Source organism: Mustela putorius, unplaced genomic scaffold (assembly GCF_011764305.1).
Source record: "Mustela putorius furo isolate JIRA1106 unplaced genomic scaffold, ASM1176430v1.1 tig00000083_pilon_pilon_pilon, whole genome shotgun sequence".
Taxonomy (NCBI): domain Eukaryota; kingdom Metazoa; phylum Chordata; class Mammalia; order Carnivora; family Mustelidae; genus Mustela; species Mustela putorius.
In genome coordinates this window covers 38173358-38194201 of record NW_025421273.1, presented here as the reverse complement: position 1 = coordinate 38194201, position 20844 = coordinate 38173358, and the positions used below count along the sequence as shown (strand labels likewise).

General features: G+C 34.0%; 1 non-coding gene across 1 annotated transcript; it reads left to right on the top strand.

Annotated features, from left to right (window-relative positions):
* Positions 1 to 535: 535 nt before the first annotated feature.
* On the top strand, positions 536 to 643 carry LOC123391253. The gene has a single exon (XR_006605883.1). It is a non-coding gene; the product is annotated as a U6 spliceosomal RNA (small nuclear RNA).
* Positions 644 to 20844: the final 20201 nt, after the last annotated feature.

Here is a 20844-nt window from a genome sequence, read left to right as displayed (position 1 = left end):
AAATCATGAAATAAGTTACAGAATATAATGTTCTTTAACATGAATTATATTGTTTGACTATGAAGATATGTGAATTTTGTTATATACTATTTTGTAAATAGCATTCATGAAGTCCAGTATTATTAAATAATATAGTCAAATTTACAAAAATAATAAAATATAGAATCAGTTTTTAAACTCAAGTCTTCTAATTTTATATAGGTGCTCAGAAAGTGCCATAGTTAACTATGAGGTCTTTACAAAATTAAGGTATATAAAGAAAGTCTAAAAAAATTATAGAATCATATTGCATGTGTGTAGGTATAGGTGGTGGAGAGGAGATGCTTGAAAACATAGACTCGATTATATTCATGAATTGAGAAGTATTGATGTGGTTTTGGTAAGTATTATATGCACTTCAAAACTAAAAACTGCATCTTTCAAGTAGTTAATGAGATTTGAAGTTGATAAAATTTAGGTAAATTTTGTCCTATTACTAAGAAAAATGTATAGTTTTATGTATTTTAATTGAGTTAGTTATATTCAAAGTATTATTGTGCTCACTTCAGCAGCACATATACTAAAATTGGAATGATACAGAGAAGGTTAGCATGGCCAAAGCATTATTAAGTCTACCACTAAATATGTGATTTATTGTTTTTGTAATATTAAATTTAATTTCTATTACAGACAGAGTCAATTATTTCCTCATTATAGATTTCCCTACATATATAACTAATCTACAAATATTAACTGTAAATTGAGATTCACATACCAAATTGTTTCCAATCTTTCACTGAAAATCAATTCCAAAAAAAAAAAGTTTTTGAGAAATACAATTGTCATAGATATAAAAAATCTGTGCATTGCTCTATGGTAATAAGTATCTTTTAGTTGACATCATGTTTTCTAACTCGCCTGACAAAAACAAACTTAATTCTGATTCTTTGGCACACTATAAGTCTTGTAATGGGCTCCAAAAAAACAAGTTTTGAGACAAACCAACCTGAGAAAACAAATCTTAGAAAAGCCCTGGGTTTTGCAAAAAAATACCTGGGGCTTTTTTGAAAAATCTGCAAGCTTTTCCAAGATTGTGATAAGCTGGCTGCTCATCCAGATGGAACTTAGTCACAACTCACGCATTATATGACTCTGATGAGAACACGACAGCCTTCTCCTAAATTTGACTATAGAAAAATGGCAATGATACACAATGATCATATTATTAATGTTCCAGAATCCTGTTATTATAACCCTCAAAAAGAAGGAAGGAGAAAATCTAGAATAATACTTTTTTCTAAATATGTACGAGGAAGCTGGCCTCCAAATTCTTTTTTGGAAATATGCCATGACAAAAAGCTCAGGGGACTCTTAATCTGCTTCTAATTAACAGGACATATTGGTCTTAAAACAGGTAGCAGATCTGAGTCAAAAGTTATTCTGGCATTTTTTGCATGAAAACAAGAGGTGTGTATAATAAAGTGAAAGGGAGTCAACTCATTTTTATTGTTTTTTACTTTATTATTATTATTATTATTTGTACTCCACATTTCCCTGAAGAATGGTGCCCTAGATCAAAGGGCAAAAGCAAGAATACAGAGAGAAGGACATTATATTGTACAAAAAATAAGTTTTGCTTCCATGAATGCATTGGGCTTTGACAGCTTCCAACCTTTTTATAGAATTCATTATGTTATCAAAGCTTCAAAAGAAATGTCTTAGTAAAAAAAAAAAAAAAAAGTATAAAATTTAGTGAAACAACCCATGTTTGTACTCTTCTAATACACTCCCATAGTAATTTTTTTTGTTTTTCAAATAAGGCCTCTGACACGTGCTTTCTTGTGCTACTTTCTTATTTCTCCAAATTGGCAAGTACCTTGAGAATTGGAATTGTATCTTATTTCTGTATCTTTTCCACATGGCATCTGCAGAGCCTTTGCTAAAAGGAACAGCACTGCACAACGATTTTCAATGTTAGATGAAGATGGGGAGAGCGGGTAGTGGTGTAAGTCGTGTAAATAGGACTGAAAATTGATTTAATGGAACTTTCAAACAAAAGTACTTATTTTAATATTTTCATGATTTTTCATGGATCTTTTTTTTTGAGATTTATTCTTCTCCTACCCACTTAAGATTTAAAATTATATATGTGAAGTCAATATGAATCATGAGTTCCTAATTACAAAAGAAAGCATTTGAAATTGAAAAGAAATGAGAATGTGTCTACATTTCTCACTAAGACGACTTGGTTGACAAATGAATAATACATCAGTTGCTTTTGACATGATTTTGGTAGAACAATTTAAACTCAATCTAATTCAATTGTCACAAGATAATCAGATGTTAGGTATTTTATGGATGTATTTACTGACTACTAAAAAATATGTTTAAACTGTATAGGTACAAACCAGATCTATGATCAACACACACAACCAAAACTAAGCAATTTATTATTATTTGTGTGTGTGTGAAGTGTCACATGCTTAGTTTTCTGATTCTAAGCATTATAATTGAGTAGTTAATATGGATCCATACACTCAAATTCGTCCATTAAACAATACAATGAGGAGGTACAGAAAACGATACTTTTTAACTCAGAACTTTATGAAAGTCACAACATAGCTTATGAACAGGACCTCTGGTATATATTTGGTACATATTGCATGATGTAATGTATATTATTCCAGGCATAGATGTGTACAGCAAACCACAGGGTAATTAAGAAATTTCGAATCTCGAGTTCTGACCTTTTATCATTGTAAGCAACCTGAAAGTTCTTAATAAGTGAAGCTAAGGCAATCTCTCATTTTTTTTTCCTGTTTTATTTTCATTTATCTTTTTGCAGTAGTATCACCTGTGAACCAAAAAACTCCAAGTAAAAGTTAGGACTCCCACAAAAATCTGCCTAATGCAAAACACTTCAGCATTTTTGTACTGAATAGAGATAACTCTATTTTATTGGATAAAAAAATAAAATTATATGATATCATTTACCTGGGCTTCAGAAGGCATCTTGGGATTCAGTGCTCCTGTATTTTTCTTTCTTTATTCTGAGAAATGAGCCCTCCACCTGTAAAACATTATAGGCACTATGAAAATATACCAAAGTCTGTTAGACACAGAAAGTCCCATCCCTTCCCTTGGATTATGGTGGGAGATCATATATTAGGCATTGCTAAAGCATTGTGAGTCAAAAATTAGATCAATCTGTTTGGAAATTTGACATCTCCTCTATGCTAATAAGAACATGAATGCCATTCAAAGACTTCCTGCAGAGCACATGAGGATTTATTTCATGTTCAAAGAAACTGATTAAATAGGTTGGAAGAATTGAGGGCATAAATATCAATAATTGCAAGATTATAATTGATTATCAGTAATCAATATTATCAATTTATCTGCACTTCATCACCAATGTTTTTTTTTTTTTTTTCCCCTCCTAAATCTAGAATCTATTTTCTTCACTCCTTAGGTTTTATTAAACTAGTATCATCTTTGGATTATACTTATCTCATAGTACTCTATGGTACTCTAACTTTTGATCGGATCACCTTCATATCCCTCCCAAATGGCACTGCAAGACACTTCCACTGAGGCAAGAGTCTGAACATGATCTTCCTTCAAACTGCCCCCACACCAAATAAAAGTAAGCCTGGTTTCCATGAGATAACACATGGACGCCAGACAAGTTTTCCAGACTCAGTGCTCTGTAACAGTAAGCATTGAGCTCATGCTCAGCCTTTGGATGTATTGGTCCCATTCAAATTGAGTGAGGTGAGTTGTATGCTTAGAGGGAAAAACAAACAAACAAAACAAAACAAAACTGTAATCCCACTCAGTAATTTGAAATGACTGTGTTTTCATCTTTACTTTCCACTTAACAACTTGTGGTCCTTTGCAGATTATTTAATCTTGAAATTCTGTTAAGACACTGAGAGGGGAGGAGAGGGAAGGGAGGAGGAAGTAGAGAAGAGGAAGGAGAGGAGAGGGTGGGGTGGGAATGGCAGGGGAGGGGTGGAAAGGAGATAAAATGAGCCAGGGAGATTAAAGTGGTCAGCCCTGTTTAGGGAATGCAGTCTTTCAAAAAGGGGTGGCTATTTTAGAAAAGATGGTGCAGTGGCAATATACCAGCAGTAACATTTTGAGCTGAAGATTTCAATGCCTATTTCAAATATTAATTTCACCTAATATCACCATGTATGTGGTTATTTGGAGTATTGGTGTCTCTAGTAAAAACATTGCAGGAGAAACAGCAGTATGTATTGCGAAAATGGCAGCTCTCTTTGGGGGATTAAACATTGCATAAGTATTTTTTCTAAAACTTTTGGAAGTGAAATGTTGGTTAAATATCTTAAATTTTCTATGTTTGCAACAGACATCTGGATATTGGAAACATCTGGTTTGTTAATGCCATCTGAAGAAAAATACAAGTAGATGAAATGTTGCCTGTTACCTGGAGGTTTAAAAGCTTCCTAGAATAAGAGGGCAAAAATGCCCACCTCCATTCATAGCCTTTCCTCAATTATTCTGCAGTTCTGTAACGCTGGAAGGTGTCTAGCCTGCTATAGTTGCACTCGTAAAACCATATCTGGGTTTGCAGACAACCTCCCTTCTAAGACCTTGTAATCAATGATCCTATCTTACTGCTTAATGTTAAGTGTAGCTTGTAGGTGCCACTGATGAAACTGTTCAAAAAGTCAGATGTGACTTTGGTTAGAGATTAAGTATTATCTTTAATTAATAGATCTGTGAAAAGAAAAGAAAATCCAAATCTACACGCTCTTCATATACTAGACACAGGCAACTTGACATTTGCATTGAAATCCCTTCATTTTGTCTTTTATAGAATAATGTCTTCCCTTTATCTTTCATTGAAGAAAAAATCATATCATTGTGAAACTCATGTTCAAAGATGTGCTGTAGAATTTTAAGTGCTGGCCAAGAAATTTACTAAAGTGGACCAAACTGATACACAAAACCTCTCTGTTTTGGGTTTTTGCACAATGTTATCAGCACCTTATAACACGTTATTTCATTTTTTTCATAATAAATAATTTGTAATTACCACTGCAAATTCCCCTTTAAAGCATGCTTTTAAAAAGTATGTATTTAATTTTTCACAAATTGGTAAAGTGATTTTGGAGTTTTGGCTGGTGACAATCTAAAACATTTAAGCTGAGACACTTCTACACTAAATATATCTCTTTAGGGTAAATACCCAGTAGTGCAATTGCTGGGTCATAGGGCAGTTCTATTTTCAACATTTTGAGGAACCTCCATGCTGTTTTCCAGAGTGGCTGCACCAGCTTGCATTCCCACCAACAGTGTAGGAGTGTTCCCCTTTCTCCCCATCCTCGCCAGCATCTGTCATTTCCTGACTTGTTTATTTTAGCCATTCTCGAGGATGCGGAGAAAGGGGAACCCTCCTACTCTGACTGGTGTGAGATGATATCTCATTGATTTGTATTTCCCTGACGCCGAGTGATATGGAGCACTTTTTCATGTGTTTGTTGGCCATCTGGATGTCTTCTTTGCAGAAATGTCTGTTCATGTCCTCTGCCCATTTCTTGATTGGATTATTTGTTCTTTGGGTGTTGAGTTTGCTAAATTCTTTATAGATTTTGGATGCTAGTCCTTTATCTGATATGTCGTTTGCAAATATCTTCTCCCATTCTGTCAGTTGTCTTTTGATTTTGTTAACTGTTTCCTTTGCTGTGCAAAAGCTTTTGATCTTGATGAAATCCCAATAGTTCATTTTTGCCCTTGCTTCCCTTGCCTTTGGTGATGTTCCTAGGAAGATATTGCTGTGGCTGAGGTCGAAGAGGTTGCTGCCTGTGTTCTCCTCAAGGATTTTGATGGATTCCTTTCTCACATTGAGGTCCTTCATCCATTTTGAGTATATTTTTGTGTGTGGTGTAAGGAAATGGTCCAATTTCATTTTTCTGCATGTGGCTGTCCAATTTTCCCAACACCATTTATTAAAGAGGCTGTCTTTTTTCCATTGGACATTCTTTCCTGCTTTGTCGAAGATTAGTTGAGCATAGAGTTGAGGGTCTATTTCTGGGCTCTCTATTCTGTTCCACTGACCTATGTATGTGTTTTTGTGCCAGTATCACACTGTCTTGATGATGACAGCTTTGTAATAGAGCTTGAAGTCCGGAATTGTGATGCCACCAACTTTGGCTTTCTTTTTCAATATCCCTTTGGCTATTCGAGGTCTTTTCTGGTTCCATATCCAGCAATTGCACTACTGGGTATTTACCCTAAAGATACAAACGTAGTGATCCAAAAGGGCTCGTGCACCCGAATGTTTATAGCAGCAATGTCCACAATAGCCAAACTATGGAAAGAACCTAGATGTCCATCAACAGATGAATGGATAAAGAATATGTGGTATATATACACAATGGAATACTATACAGCCATCAAAAGAAATGAAATCTTGCCATTTGCAACAACATGGATGGAACTAGAGCGTATCATGCTTAGCGAAATAAGTCAAGTGGAGAAAGACAACTATCATATGGTCTCCCTGATATGAGGAATTGGTGATGTAACATGGGGGCTTAAGTGGGTAGGAGAAGAATCCATGAAACAAGATGGGATTGGGAGGGAGACAAACCATAAGTGACTCTTAATCTCACAAAACAAACTGAGGGTTGCTGGGGGGAGGGGGTTTGGAGAAGGAGGGTGGGGTTATGGACATTGGGGAGGGTATGTGCTTTGGTGAGTGCTGTGAAGTGTGTAAACCTGGCGATTCACAGACCTGTACCCCCGGGGATAAAAATATATGTTTATGAAAAATAAAAAATTAAAAATATATATATCTCTATTAGATTTCATAAAAGATTAATGTATTGACAAACATGAAAACATATATTTGTATAAAGAGACCATCATTAAATGTATTTAAATTATATATCTATCTATGTGTACACATATCTTTTATATATTTACTTATTATATATGGAAGATAAGGGTTTTTTTTTTCTTTAACTTACCATAGTTTAATATATATTAAAATATTTTACCTAATAATCTTACTTACAACAAAGTAAAGATTTAAAATGCATCCTGAGTTTGCATTTATATTCTTTCACTATAAAGCATAATTTGGTAGCCTGCTCTTGGCTAAGCAGTTTGGAATTAACCTTTTAACTACTAACCAAATTTTCAGCTTAACTTGTTGCAATTGTACAGAGATTATTGTTTTCAGCAAACTTGAAAAAAAATAAATGAGAAAGTAACTAGACAAAATTGTTTTTAATGACGGGAAAGAAGTCTGGAAGAACACGACCAGGCTAAAATTCTGGTTAAATCCTTTTTTGTGTTACAAGCAGTGATAGTAGGGAGGGGACAGCTGTGTGAGATAGGACATCATATATCCAATTTTTTTTTTTAAGGTTAATTATTTATTTTAGAGGAGAGAGAGAGAGAGAGAGAGAGAATGGGTGGAGGGGTAGAGAAGGAGGGAGAGGGAGTCTCAAGCAGACTCCACACTGAGAGCAGAGCCTGACATGGCTCAATCTCATGACCCTGAGATCATGACCTAAGCTGTAACCAAGAGTCGGATGCTTAACCAACTGAGCCACCCCACGGCCCCTCCAATTTATACTTTTTATTTCTAGTTAGTAATATTCAATGTATGTAAATATGTGACTGTGGTTTATCATTGATGTAATTGACTAATAATGAAAGAATTAACTCAGAAAATGCAAATCCCCAGAGCCTTTATTTTTATTTAAAATAATAACTAATTTTCAAGCTTGTACTACATGTCAAATACTATATTTATTTTAATAATATTTATCTTTTTTATAACTAGCAATATGTGATAATTTACAAAAATTTATAAAATATAAAAATATAGACTAATTATAATTTTCACAGGCACAGTAGATCCATTATCCATAACACTTACTAATAAATAATAGTCCTGCAAAATGTTATGTTATATTATTTCTGTGTAACATGAGATGACTAAAGTTTCAGGGTTGAGGCTAAGTAATTTTCCCACATAGTTGAACCAGGATATCATGGAATTTCAGAAGGACTTTAGGTTTTTTTCTTATGTAAGTTGTTTTTAAACTTGGGGATTATCTGTCCTGTGTGGCTTGGTTAAACATTAGGCTCCTGGTTTCAGCCCAGGCCATGATCTCATCTCATGGGTCATGAGATCAAGCCCGGTGGCTGGTTCCATGCTGGGAGAAGGGTGTCTACTTAAAGATTCTATTCCTCTGAGCCTCCCTCTTCTCTCTCTCTCTCTCAAAATAAATAATAAATCTTAAAAAAAAATAAACTTGGAGATTGGAAAGATCATTCTTATTTTGTTATTACCATAACCATTTTTTTCAAGAAGTACATACATTTAAGAGGAAGCTTGTGTGGTGGGCAAAAGCATACTCTCTAAAGGTCCAGATTTGAACTCTGTATCTTCGCCATTCTTACTATGTAATAGTGGACAAGTTAGTTATCTTGTCTTTGTCTCCGTTTACTCATCCTTAAATAGTAGTACCTACTTCATAGAGTTCTTAAAGTAGTAAAGTGTTAAGATTTCTAAAGCAACAAGAACACTTGTTTTAACACATGTATTACATACTTACTAAGGGCTAACTATAAGTATAGTCACTGTCATCATCATCATCATCATCATCATCAAGGAATGCAAAGTCAGGACATTAAAACAAAAGAAAAAAAAAAGGAAAAGACTCCATAAATTAATAGGATCTATCATTATGGAAAATAAATTTTAACCCCCCCCTAAAAAAAACCAATATGAACAAAAACAAAAATTATTTGTTACCATTAAGAGACAGTTGAAAAACCTATAGGGATACATTTTTTATTTCCTAAATAGCTACTGATTTTCTTAAATGTTTTCTAAAATATTATGGGCAGTGTCTTCAGTAAGATGCTGAAATAGGAGATTCAGCCCTCATTCCTCCAAAGAAGCATGAATTTAAAAACCATCCATGGGCAAAAATACCTTGATTTCTTTCTGTTTACTTGCTAATATCTAACTCATTTACTGTTAATAAAATGAGTAGACTATGATCATGTGTCATATCATTATATTTTAGTTTTTCCAAGAACATTATATTATTTTGCATCACATTATTTTAACTCTGGATAAGAGTTTAAGTGCTCAGAGTTCATATGCAGAACTCTAAAAAGTATCTTTCCCTATGCTCTTTACTCAAGACATTTTATTTAACGTTACCTATGAGCGAGGTCTTCTATTATGTGCAATATCAAATAAGGCTAATGATTAGAATATCCATTATAAAATAAGATAACAAAACACTCTATTAGACAGTGATTTATACCACTGAGGTTATTTTTAGTTTATTTGGTATGAAGCTCAAAGTTAATAAGTTTTGATGGTAGCTCAACAATCTCTTCAAAGACCCAAAAAGATGTTTTCCTTCCTTATAATTATAGCATAGTTGCTTTTGTTTTCCCAAATGTCGCTTCAGGCTTACAACATGGATGTCACATCTCCAAGTATCACTCATACTGTCTGGTCAAGAATAAGAGGAAAATGATAACTGCAACAAGCTCATTTCTTACATCTGTCCCATTTTTACAGAGGAGAAGGGAAAGATTATTGTATTCCCAAGGCAACATTCTCATTAGACAAAATGGTATTACATGGTCAAATCTAGCTATAAGGAAAGTAAAAAAATCACTATTGAAAATGAATAGGATTTTCAGGTTGATTAAATATGTAATTTTTTTTAAATTGATTTTCTATTCATAAAAAGATACAGGTTGGGTAGTAGTTGATTGAACTATAACAAGATCTACTACATTTAGCTAATTTTGTTCTAAAGCAGAAGTAATGAGCATATCATCTTTACTTATTCGATATCCACATAGTAAATATTAAGTATGTATTGCGTAATTTATAACAAGCACTATGCTAAAGTTGCAAATCTAATGTTGAACAAACAGAAGTAGCCCCTGTCAGACTGGCAAATAGGGAATTACAATCCATTGCAAACATAGGCTAGTCCACATTGCATGGAAGCACATAATAGGAATATTAAGAGGAATTTCTCTTGCAATGCACTATTTAAAAATCACTTCCCATAGCAAGCAATGAAATAGAAGTCAGTTAGGTAGGCATTTGAGTATGTAAAGTAATTAACACTATTTTTAAAGCAATAAGGACAGTTACAAGAATTTAAGCTGAGGAACTAAAATGTTTGACCTTGGATTTGGGGCAATACCCACCCCAGAAATAGCAATGATTTGTAGGTGAACGAGGTTTAACATAAAAAAGAATAATTAATTTGCTATTACAATAACCTGATGAGAAATGATGGTGTTTGAACTAGGTAGCAGAAATGGAAATAAAACTGACAGAGTCAAGCAATATGAGAGTGTTTAATTGGTAGAATAGATTGTGTGTTATATATGGGGCAAATAATAAGGAAAAATAACTAGTGAGGTTTGAGTGAGGTTCAAGTTTGGGATCACGGTAACATTTGTTGAAATATGTGGCAAGGAAAATGAGCAGATTCTTGGGACCAAGGAAAATGGTCTTGATGTTAGAGACACTCATATCAACTGTCAGACTTTCATGGGAAAACGTACAAGAAGAAGTTGACTCTATGGACTAGAAACTGAAATGGATGTCTTAGTTGGAGATTTAGATTTGGGAATAATTTATGTATAGAATATAACTGATATCAGAAGAATAGATGAGCGTGTTCAGGGAGAATGTATCAAGTAAGAAGAGAAGGAAGTGGGGCACCTGGGTGGCTCAGTGGGTTAATCTTCTGCCTGCAGCTTGGGTCATGATCTAGGGGTCCTGGGATCGAGCCCCACATTGGACTCTCTACTAGGCAGGGAGCCTGCTTCCCCGTCTCTCTCTCTGCCTGCCTCTCTGCCTACTTATGATCTCCATCTTTCTCTGTCAAATAAATAAATAAATTCTTAAAAAAAAAAGAGATAGAGAGAGAGAGAGAAAGGGTTAAATTAGAACCTAAAGGACTGGACATGTATGAACAGTACCAAGAAACTAATTCATCATCCCTGTTGACTATAACATTACTGAAATATGTCAGAAGACATTCTCCTGGATAATCATACCATCTCTTGTCAAAGTGAAATTGAATGAGCAAGATAAATTGAAATATTGTGAGACCAAATGACAGTGATTAAGTACTGACCATTTACTGAAAATCTAGATCCAATTACCTACTGTATACAAGGGGTAGAGTGACCTTTTGAATGAGACTATCTGTGGTAGAATAGCATACATTTGAAAGCTTTCTTTTCTTTAAACTTGACAGAGATAGAGGAAAGATTTCAATACTTGAAAAGGTAGAGCACACTTGCTATCAGACATAAAATAGCTGCTGATCAGAGGAACTGAGATTCTTTACGTTTAAAAGATGCTAGTTTAATGAAGTGCTCTTATTCTGATCCGTAAAAGTTGGTCACTTAAATTTGTCAATTATTTGCCTGGTCTTCTCTGAGGAGGAAGAAATTGTGCCTTATTTTCATCATGTCTCCTTTGCTTTTTTAAACAAATATCTATTATTCCAGACATTAGGCTTGGTCCTGGGAATAAATAGATAGAAAATAAAAGTTCCTAATATTTGTGATTACTGTCCATCCAAAGAAACATAAAGTATATAACTAAAGTACATCATGGAAGATTCTATAATACAGGTATATAAGATTATTTTATTACAAGCATAAACTCTTTGAAAGTAGAAATCAGTCATCATTGCATCCTTAGCAATGACTGCAATGTCCACGTAGGCACTTAATATTTTGTGATACTTTTATGTCCCATCTAGCTCATATAATTTCAATTCAATTCAATGTAGAAGGATACATGTAACAAGACAGTATAAAAGAAAAGTGGGTAATAGAGGAGTGGAAAAAAGAGGTATAAAATAAATACAGAAATGAGACCTGCTTTAAAGACCTTTGATTCCACATTTCATTATCTGTATTAAAAAAGACATCACTGTGTAGGGAATTATGTAATCACTTGGGATGTAATTTTTGAGATAGTATTTGAGGGAAGAATAGATGTTTTTTTCAGGTGGAGAAATGACAAGGGCACTTCAGTCAAAAGAATTTCACTTTGAAGAGATGTAGGTAAATTAAGTTGAGTAGACTGATGAAGGATGAGAATATAAATATATTAGAGCCAAATTAGAGAGGCCTCATGTACATGGGAAAATAATTTGTCATAATTATTAGCTGAGTTGTATCTCCCCCAAATTCATATGTTGAAGTCCTAACTCCCAGTAAATTTAAATGTAACTATATTTGAAGATAGAGCCTTTAAAAGGGTAATTAAAGTAAAACGAAATTATATGGGTGGGCTTTAATCCAGTATGACTGATGTCCTCCTTATAAGAAAAGGACATTAGAGCACTGACAACATGTAGACTGAGGGACAACCATGTGAGAACACACCTAGAACCTAGAAGACAGCCATCTGCAATCCAAGGAGAAAATCTCAGAAGAAACCAAACCTGCTGACACCTTGATCCTGGACTTCTGCTTCCAGAACTATGAGAAAATAAATAGATGTTGTTTTGACTATGCATTAGGTGGTATTTTATTATGGTAGCCTTAGTGAACCCATACAATTCCCAAATATTGTGGCTACTGACAGATAAAGTTTTATAAAGATTACAGAGGCAAAATGGAATATGGGCCAGGGGAAAGAGAGACTGAGTAGGAGGCCTGGGTATAGAGTAAAAACTAAGTCCTGATTTATACTCATGCTGATAAGAACTGCAAGAAGTTGCACTACAGAGATATGTCTGAGGTATAATTAATTGCCTAAAAACTGTGGTAAAGATGGGTTATTAACAAGGAAGTATGTCTCCATAGATTCTAAAATGCAATACTGAGTTTAAAGTATTAACTAAAATAATAAATTGAGTTTAAATATTGTATTATTTTTTTTAATTTTTTATTTTTTATAAACATATATTTTTATCCCCAGGGGTACAGGTCTGTGAATCACCAGGTTTACACACTTCACAGCACTCACCAAAGCACATACCCTCCCCAATGTCCATAATCCCACCCCCTTCTCCCAATCCCCCTCCCCCCAGCAACCCTCAGTTTGTTTTGTGAGATTAAGAGTCACTTATGGTTTGTCTCCCTCCCAATCTCATCTTGTTTCATTGATTCTTCTCCTACCCACTTAAGCGCCCATGTTGCATCACCACTTCTTCATATCAGGGAGATCATATGATAGTTGTCTTTCTCTGCTTGACTTATTTCGCTAAGCATGATACGTTATTTTTAATTCGAAGTAGGTTTAGTTTTGAACGTGTTATGTTTGCATCATAGTGAATGTAGCAATAAAATCAGTTTTCGACATATTGAACTTATAGAGTCTCTAAGACATTTTTTGCATTTCTTCAACTAAATATAAGGGTCTTCAACTAAATATAAGGGTCTTAAGCTTGCAAAAAACTGTCTTATTTACCATTCTTTCTTTCTTTTTTTTTTTTTTTTTTAATTTATTTGACAGACAGAAATCACAAGTAGGCAGAGAGGCAGGCAGAGAGAGAGGGGGAGGCAGGCTCCCTGCTGAGCAGAGCGCCCAATGGGGTGCTTGATCCCAGGACCCTGAGATCATGACCTGAGCTGAAGGCAGAGGCTTTAACCCACTGATCCACCCAGGCGCCCCTTATTTACCATTCTGATCAGGGAAAGTGGCTGCTTAAAATGAAAGATGAGCAACCCATAAATTTAGAGCTGGCCTTTTGTAGTAACTATGAGACTGACGCGCTACCTACTGCGCTAACGAGGCACCTGTTTTTGTGGTAATTAGAAGAAATCCACAAATTCTTCCCTCCTCACCATGTAGTATCATCTTCAACTTAACTTTTCTCACAGTGTGACAATCTTACTCCATGCTCCAGGTATAGTAAGATGGTACCATTCTCTCTCTCAAAGTCAGGGTTAAAAGTATATGAATCCTTTAGGAAAGAAAGGAAGGAAACAAGGAAGGAAGGAGGAGAGAGGGATAGAGGGAAGAAAGAAGGAAGGAAGAAAAAGACAAGGGGAAAAGAAAGAAAGTCTTCCAAAGAAAATCTTGACTGGTTTGCATCTATAGCACCAAGTAATGCTTTGCTTGACATGAAAGAAGCATCAATAAAAGCTTATCATGTTAATGCAATATACTCTTGACCTTGGACTCAAAGCACTTAGGCAAAAGAAAATGGGTGATTCCCTGAATAGATAATTGTATAAGTCTTTAGAATAGAATAAGGTTAGTTATGTTAACATAATTATTTTCTATCCATGACAGAAATATATAGGATTAGAAATGCCTTCCTCTTTAAAGCACCTCTCAGATATTAGTGGTCATAATGGCAAAGGCTGTACAAAAGTCCCAGAGGAGGTATTTATGGAGTAATATGGTTTCCATGTCTTACTTTCCAAAAATCAGGGTCAACACTCTTATTAGGAAACAATATTTTAGAAGCAAACTCGGAGATGTACTTCAAAGTAATATTTTATATATTTTCATGTACTTAGAAAAATTCACTCTTCGTAGATTAAAATATGTTAATGTTTCATAATAAAGCTTAGAAATTAAAATAAAAAATAAACCTACTGAAAATCTCGGTGGTGAATTGTAGAATCAAAAGCAAATAAGGTAGTTTTATTTTACAAATCTGGTAGAAACAAATGCAATTCAAGAAATGTTCCAAGAAAGCTGGGAATACAGGAAAGATAATTAAATCTGAAGACACAGTAAGAAGTGGTAGAAATGAAGACATAATTAAAAGTTTTTAAGTACTTTTTTTTTGTTGTTAATGTTGAGTTTTATGTACCTGTAAATTCTCATGAAAACTTATTTTTAAAATGTGGACCTTCTATGATAAGCATGGAAATATTTTTTTAAAAAGCAGTTAAAATAAAATTTTCTCTATTTTCTTCAGTATTTATTAAAGAATTTGGATAAATTAGAGTTCAGAGAGTGAGGACTCTCTAAAGGAAATAACAGCTACCACAAGCTTCACCTGCAAGACTTGTAGATGGTGAGTCAAACCAGTAAAGACAGCCACGGAAAAGCACTGCTCCATAAGCCCAATTCCTAAAGGGAAATCAAGGTAGGCCTGATGAGAGTAAGATAACAGGCCTAATACAAAATGCAATATCCTTCCTGTATATGCTTTTCTGTTCTACTTTTATTTTAATGAGAAACTGGGGAAGTCTAAACCTGTTTATGGGAGGCAGAGACTTTTGTTTGAGAAGTCTAATAAAATCAAGAACACGAAGAAAAGATGGGAAAGATATGAAAAATGGTGACATTAGGAAATTCACTGGATGCACATACATTCAAAGTCTATAGTTTTTAACACGGTAGTTCAGGTGATGTTTTGCAATACTGAATCAAAACATTTTAGTTACCATCATCATATGGTTTTGACTTAATGAACGATTATAGGGTTTTGAACATTCTAATCACCCCCACAGAATCTACATAAAGGCTTTCTTTTTTTTTTCTTTTAAAGATTTTATTTATTTGAGAGAGAGAAAGAGCATGAAAGGGGTGAGGGGCAGAGGGAGAAGTCCGCTCCCTGATGAGCAGAGGGCCTGGTGTGGGACTTGATTCTGGGACTCCAGGATCATGACCTGAGCCGAAGGCAGTTGCTTAACCGACTGAGCCACCCAGGTGCCCAACATAAAGGCTTTCTTAAAACAAATTCCTTCATTCTCCGCATCCTCGCCAGCATCTGTCATTTCCTGACTTGTTGATTTTAGCCATTCTGACTGGTGTGTAAACCTGGTGATTCACAGACCTGTACCCCTGGGGATAAAAATATATGTTTATAAAAAATAAAAAATAAAAAAAAAATAAAAATTAAAAAAAAATAAAAAACTAATGATAATACCTTGGCTAATTTTATTTAAATTAATAAATAAATGAATTGTAAAAGAAAAAAAAAAAAAAAAAAAAACAAATTCCTTCATTCCACCAACAATGTCTTTAGCAAAGCAGTAGAAGTATGGCCAAATGGGGGGCGCCTGGGTGGCTCAGTGGGTTAAAGCCTCTGCCTTCAGCTCAGGTCATGATCCCAGGGTCCTGGGATTGAGCCCTGCATCGGGCTCTCCGCTTCTTGGGGAGCCTGCTTCCTCCTCTCTCTCTGCCTGCCTCCCTTTCTGCCTGCATCTCTGCCTACTTGTGATCTCTGTCTGTCAAATAAATAAATAAAATCTTAAAAAAAAAAAAAGAAGTATGACCAAATGGTACCTATATGAACAATATTTTTAAAATAGATCATCTTAATGAAGTCACCAATGAATCTTCCTTTTAAACAGTGATAGAGCTATTTCAAAATGTGATGGGGCTTTAAAAATTGCTTCAAAATATGAATATCTTATGATAAATTTAAGTTGATATCAAATATATCATCTGTATGAAATCATAGTCTTAACAATTGTAAAAAAATAATCTGCATGTTATAATGTATTCCATTTGACAGTGTTTTCTCTAACTTGACAGTGATCATTTTCCCAAACTCTAGAATAGAATGTTTTTATTTAGTAAGAAAAGGTTATGAGGTACAATTTACAACTTACTATTTTACTATATAATGTAAAACAAAATATTCAAAAATAGGGCAAAAGTGTTTCAGGAAGTGTTAAGGAAGTACATTCACAATAATTACATTGCCATTGTCATTGTCACTGCCATGACTTTAAAATCAAGTTCTGATTTTAAAGGTGTAAGGTTATACTGTACTTGGGTTATTTAGACACTAACTTAAAGTTTTATTCTGTATTATAGAAGTAAAAAAATATTGAATCTATTGCTAGAACTCTGGGAAAATAACTAGATCAGGAAACAAACATTATTTTTCAGATTATTCTAAATCAGGTCAGGTTAACAAAGAGAGAAGAACAAAAATAATATAGCTGCACTAAAACAGGTTAGAAATATGAGAAAGGTTGTACAAATTCAAGAGACAGCTTGTAAAAATGCAAACCACATAAAGCATCTAGGAAAAAATAACCTAGCACATGCGTGGGGCAGGTAATAATAATTAAAGAATAGATTCCCAAATGATGTAAAATAGTTTCGGTACAATTTTGAACAAAAAATGTATTCTAGTATTTCTACAATTGCAGAGTAGAGAGGCCCACTTTTCCTTGGGTTATTACTAAATGTGGTTTCATAGAGTTCTCATTTTTGAGAGTTCCACAAATAAGACTAGAATTTTTAATTATGTTATAGTTATCCAAATTGTGGTTTTGAAGATTAGATCTATCCTGGTTCTTTAGGAGGTCAGAAAGGAAATTCATATTAACTTCTCTTTTATCATATATTTAATCTCCAAAATAATGCACTGCATACTTTTGGAAGCTTTCATGAATTAAGGTCTATTACAGAACTAGGAGTTTTTCTATGTAGAATGACAAAGTATACTATGGACAGAATCAGACACTCCATAATAAGTTATTAATTCTTTTTTTGTTTTTAAAGATTTTATTTATTTATTTGACAGAGAGAGATCACAAGTAAGCAGAGAGGCTGGCAGAGAGAGGAGGAAGCAGGCTCCTGGCTGAGCTGAGAGCCTGATGCGGGGCTTGATCTCAAGAGCCTGGGATTATGACCCGAGCTGAAGGCAGAGGCATTAACCCACTGAGCCACCCAGGCGCCCCATAAGTTATTAATTCTTTATGAGTTAAAAACTCAAACAATCTTCATACTTCTAGAAATTATACCTAAAGTTTTGTTCACTGACACTTTATAGAGAAATATAGAGAGATAAAAAGGTATTGATATGGGTTTCCCTTAGGCTGAAAGAGAATATGAAAAGAGAGGTTGCATTACATAACAAATGCAGATTATACAAACTTCCATTCAAGGACAATTCAGGGTCAGGATAAGGTATCCCTCTGGAGTTAGAAGTTTTAGACTGGCTGAACATCAGATGATGACCCCAAGGCGAGATTACACAAAAATTGCCTATCTCTGGAGGCAAAAGCTTGAAAGTTACACTTAGATCTAGGAATTTTAAGAATTTTATTTTTTAAGTAATCTCTACACCTAATATGGGGTTCAAACACACACCCCTGAGATCAAGAGTCACAAGCCCCACTGTGCCAGCCAGGCACCCCAAGATCTAGGAATTTTAAAGATGATTTTGATCACTACTTTTTGGGTTTTGGGTAAACACTAGGTTTAAGATTTCTCTGAAGTTAACAAACTGAAATATTCTTAGGGCCTGTCACTACTGCTGTTCACAGGCACAAGGCAGGAACCAAGGCAGAACCAAGAGTTCTGAACCAGAACTGAACAGAAACCACATTTAGAACCAGTTCTGAACAGAACCAAGAGTTCCTGTTTCAGTTCTTCATTATTACTTCATCATCACCATATTTTCTTGGCCCAGTTTCTAAAAGAAGTCAAATGTTTTTTGTGGGTTTTTTTGTTTGTTTTTTGGGTTTTGTTTGTTTGTTTGTTTGTTTTTATAAAAAGCATTTTATTAGTCTTTCTATCACTTTAAACTGATCCCCCCACAAAATAACATATAATGTAATGGCCCATGATTTTGAACTATAAAATTTTGTTTGTTTTATTTTTTAAATATTTTGTTTATTTATTTATTTATTTATTTATTTATTTTGATAGAGATCACAAGTAGGCAGAGAAGCTGAGGAAGGGAAGCAGGCTCCCTGTTAAGCAGAGAGCCTGATGTGGGGCTCGATCCCAGGACTCTGGACTCTGGGATTATGACCCGAGCTGAAGGCAGAGGCTTTAACCCACTGAGCCACCCAGGCACCCTGAACTATAAAGTTCTGTAAATAGTATTTAATTTGATTTGATGGTACAAAACTCAAGAGAAGAAATACATCTACTGTGTGTAAACCTGGTGATTCACAGACCTGTACCCCTGGGGATAAAAATATATGTTTATAAAAAAAAAAAAAAAAAAAAAAAAAAAAAAAAAAAAAAAAAAAGAAATACATCTACTTAAAGTCAATAAACATTTTTTCCCATTAATGATAAAAACTGGTTCAACCAGATATTTTACATTTTTTTTCTTATCAATGATGTTAGACAGGCTTTTACGTTTTGTTCTTATTGCTTATTTGTTTCTTTTTCATCTTCTCTCTTTTTTTAATGTTTTATTCTAACCAAAGTATTCATATTTTCTTTTTTAAACTAATACTCTAGGTAATAAGAAAAAAAAATGAGCACATGCATTACAGCAGTAACAATTTGGAAATCAGAAGAACTATATAAACAGACCTCTAATTCAGCTCCCAGTACCTCTGAAACTAGCTTTGGAGTTAGAGAGGTATACACTCTGAGTAACCAATTTATTATAACAGGAAGCAATAGGGCAAAGATCATTCTTACTCAAGAACTCATTTTGGTAAAAATTTTGTTTCAAGAGCCAATTGCAAATTCGTTAAGGTCAGAAATTAACTTGTATTCCCTTTTTCAATCCCTAATTTCAAAAGCCAAACCTAATACCCAGAAACATGGAAGGACTAAAAAATGAATTTAGTAAATTTGTAAAAGAGAGTTTAGGAAATTGAATCTATTGAAATTGATCATATGCTTTATTGTAGCTTTAACTGAGGACTTTTTGCAAAGGAAACCACATATCACTGCCTATTTAAACTAAGTCAAACTGGTTTAAAACCTTTGTTTTTTGAATACTGCATTATGACACACACATTTGTCAAATAAGGATTTGTTAAAGAACTTGATAAATTAGCATATGTCAAAATTTAAAAACCAATTTAGAAATATTTATGCTTTCTTATTTTATTGAATGAGTATCATGTTTTTATCAAGAATATTAAACATTGGACATTGGAATTAGTTACCAACATGAAGAAACAATTATGTTATGTGGGCTGAGGATTATATGATATGATGTCCATGAAGTCCATTTGTTCTAATTTCCTGAATCAGCTTACAATAGGTTAGTTTATTTGTATTGTTGAAAGGTTTTAAAAACTGACAATAAATTACTGTGTAATTAAACACCACCTTTTTTTTGCCTTTTTACTATAACCCAAGAAATACTTAGTTCCTTTCTTTAAGGTATTTTAATTTAAATAGAAAGCATAAGTATACCTTAAATATAAATGTTAATAAATGAATCAAATGCTTGGATCAAGAGAAAAAAAAATATGAGGTCTTCGAGTTGGAATAATTCAGCAACATTCTGCAGTGTTACTAAGGGTTAGTGGGGACACATATCCAGTCTCTGTTCTACTTACTGGGCTCATGTGAAGTATTTTATTCCAGAACAGATGCATCTTTGTAATTAATACAGAGATGTGGAGAGGCTGACATTGGCCCTGATATTCTGAAGACCCATGAAATTTGTTTTTAAGGGGAAAACCTGATTCCTTACTGATTAGTGTCTGCTTCTACCCTATTTTTTCCCCTTAGCACTCCCCCTGCCCCCCCGGAAAGGTTTTATCCCAGGATTAATTCAGGCAATATGGTGAAATTATTTTTCCCTCATACTGGCCTAAATCTCTATAAGAGAAAAATTTAATTGTGTCCTACAAAAATCTATCTAAATTATTTTATGCAATGTATGTTTTCAGGAAAATAGGATAACTCAGCATAAAGCAACTACTTTTTTGATTGGTTTAAACATTTATGACTCCTGAATTTCCATGAAAGGATAATTCAATGAATGAACAATGTTCAGTTTTCAACATTCTCTATAAAACTTTTAATACCAAAATCAAATCTTCCTTTCTTCTTTCCTCCTAATATTAAGTATTTCTAGAAGAGGAAACCTTACATGGCACTTAAAGTATTCATCACTTTGTTAGTCTTCTTAGATTCCCTCTCAAGTTCTGTGACATTTTCCATAAATGAAA